Raw genomic sequence first — 3,328 nt, forward strand, 5'->3', positions numbered from 1 at the left:
ACAATCAGTCTTGCCTGGGTCATCTCTAGGTAGATTGCTTAATGGTGTTTGACACTCGTAACCCTTGCAATAGCCCACTGGTCTTTATGATCATGTTCCCACTACAAATTGGTAAACATACTTGACTTCTAAGAAGGGGCAAAGGTTAGAATCTCGATAACACTGTTTTTCTTGAGAGACAATGGATTGTTTACAATTCCAAGTCATCTATGTGTAGGTCGCTTAATGGTGTAGGACACTTGCTCGTCCATGATACTTGGCTAACTTTTGCATTGTCCAACCATTCTTGGTTATTCTATTCACACAAAAAATGCACGCCCAATGACTATAAATCAACAAACATACTAAAAATGCACGCCCAATGACTATAAATCAACAAACATACTTCATGTCCAAGAGCGATAACAAGGGCCTAAAATCTCTTTAACTTGGACATTGATAATTTAAAACATTCATGGGGTTCTTGCTCTTGACTAGTCTAATGGTTCCTATCTTCTCGATCACATGGGGTCTCCCCCAATAATGTATGGCCCTTGCTCTCGACAATGATACATGGCTAATCTTTGGAAACCAAAGTAGAACAACTCAACACTTATGTGTCGCTCTTGTTAGATGATACATGCTCCTTGCTCCTGTATACGTTATATCTACATGTTAGCTCAATTGTGGGAGTGCTTGTCTACTCCAAAATACATCATTACATATGGAAATATTTTGGGTGGAAATGGGTGCAAATGATGGGGAGAGGTGCAATACTTAGGCAAGAGGAATACAAAAGGGGCATATTTTTGGTTGAAAACTTCACATCTTTCCTTGCTCCCACAAGGGGCATGTCAATAAATATTGCTACCGTCAATGATATCTCTTAGGTGAAAAAAAAAAAGATTTGGTCATGTGTTCATTGGTTTATTTATGGTAAGTAAAGGTAAGTCTTTATCTTCCAATGTGTTTTGGGGTATGATGATTTGGTAGGGGGGAGCCCTCACCCCGCCCTTGGGGCACGGGTCTTAAAGTTGTAGTAAAAAATCATGCGCACATGCTACCAAAAAAAGTGAAAATACCAAATTTACAAGAAATATTTTTGAGTGACAAAAGTCATACAACTTGCAACTAGAGATATTTGCCACATGTTAAAATTTTATGCATCACAAAGATTGGGTCAAAATTCAAGGCAGTTAATTACATGTTTAGATTTTAGTTAGTACCATGTAAAATTTGGAGCACGGGTGTACAGATTGATAGGACTCATGAAGCACATTAAGCTAGCATTTCAAAGGAGGCAATGAGATTGGGATATGGGCTTGTTGTGAGTGGTGTGAATCTTTTATCGTCTTCACCTATGGTTTTGGAAAATGTATCATACTCATGCATGGCTATGAATGAAATCAGGCTATCTATCTTGGTGTAAAAGCATAAGTAAAGAGCATGAGTGTGTATTTTTCCTAGTTCATGTAGGATTTGCCATTATTATGGAATGGTGTGTACTTTGTGGTAGGGTCTTCAATTTCATTAGAACATGCCATGATTCCTCTATCAAGGTTTTTCTCTTGCATCTTGCTTTTATAGTTTTAATTATGCAAATCACTCAAACATTTGGTCGCAAGAATAATCCTATAGAAAAGGCACTATCTCGTATCTTTTATCATTCAAGCATGATGGCCTTAGTGAGATAAGCAAGTATAAGATGTACGTATCATGCATGCCCGTTGTGAGGACCACACTCGCTGGTTTTGCAAGCTGCGTATAGCCAGAATCTCAAGAAAGTGTTTTATAGACGGCATAAAGAGTATTTGACTAACTAGTCATGCCATTAGAAAACCAAAAAAATTGGAGAACTCCTCTTTTTTACTCTTTTGATTGGCATAAAGCAAGTAATGAACAAAGACAAACAATCATTGACGTGAAGCACCTAAATGTCTTCCATAAGTCGACATTCAAAAACCATGGACAAAAATTTGTGTCGGCATATAATGGATGCATATTATATGCCAAACACATTACAGATTAGTCATGTGGACATTTACTTACCATCAACATGGTTCAATGGGATCCTTATTACATGATGGACAATGTTTTGCATAAACCCATCGAGGACACAATGCCAAATGATAGAGGAATTTTGAGAGATGTTCCATGACATAATGAATCAATAGGTTCCATAGAAAGAGAGGTGTGTTGTCATCAAATGGATCATTAGATCGAGGTGATAAGTCCTATGAACTTTCATAAATTATATCTCATTCCATCTATGAGGTTAGAATTGAAGAATGAAATGGTTTTCTCTCAATTGTTTAAAGAGAGAAAATGCTAAGATTGCCTCTAACTAAGCTAGAAATAAAAGGACCGTACAATCTACAAATTATCAATGCTAAACTTGATGGAGCATCCCAAAGCCAATATATAGTTTTTTGGGAGTTTCAACAAGCTAATATGGAACTAAAATGGCCTAACACATATCTCAAGATGTGACTTTCTCTTTAGAATTGGTGGTCGATGGAATTGAGTGGTGATGATGAGATTAAAGTAGATCCAAAAGCCTTGGAAAAACCCACAAATGTTTGGGAACTTTCATTGGGTTCCAAGAAGGCTTTTTAGGACTAAATGGGTGAAAAACGACCTAAACGTGGTCATTGTCTCTCTATACAGAAGAGCGTAGATCAAATTGAATAGAAGCTTTTACACCCTTGAAAATAAAATCTTGTTTGAGGGGGGGTTCAATTCAATAGTTCATCCCTCTTCACATATCCTATTCTCCCCAGACTTCTTTGTTCGGCACTAGTTTCTTGAATAAAGTTTTTTTTTGCTACCATTGTTAAGTCCAACCCTCATCAAATCTCCAATTCTCTTTGTTAGAACTAGTTTCTTGAAAGGGGTTTATTTTTCTATTTTTATTAATTCATGCTACACAATTGGTTATCCATTTGCATCACATTACATTAATTACATGCCTATTTCAATAACATTTGTTGTCAATTTATAAACTTTTGTATAATTCTAGGAATTTTATTTGACTGTCATGTGATTTTGGACATATTCCACATACGTGGTTATACTTGAGAAACCCCAAAATAGTCAATTTATAAGAGTGTTCCCTAGCTTGAAGCAAGATTCTTTTGAGTGAAAGAAAATCCGAGCAAAAAGATAATGTCCTTTCATAGAGACATTATACTGGATACATTTGATCACATGGGTGGGGGGAGAGAGAGAGAGAGAGAGAGAGAGAGAGAGAGAGATCATCGAGCCCACAAAATCATTGAATCAAAGTGGAGCCTAAAAAGGGAGGGTGCTAAAAGTGGAGTACGTTCACATTTCAATCAAGCTATGCCTA

Source organism: Adiantum capillus-veneris, chromosome 28 (genome assembly GCF_014529385.1).
Source record: "Adiantum capillus-veneris isolate H3 chromosome 28, ASM1452938v2, whole genome shotgun sequence".
Lineage (NCBI taxonomy): Eukaryota > Viridiplantae > Streptophyta > Polypodiopsida > Polypodiales > Pteridaceae > Adiantum > Adiantum capillus-veneris.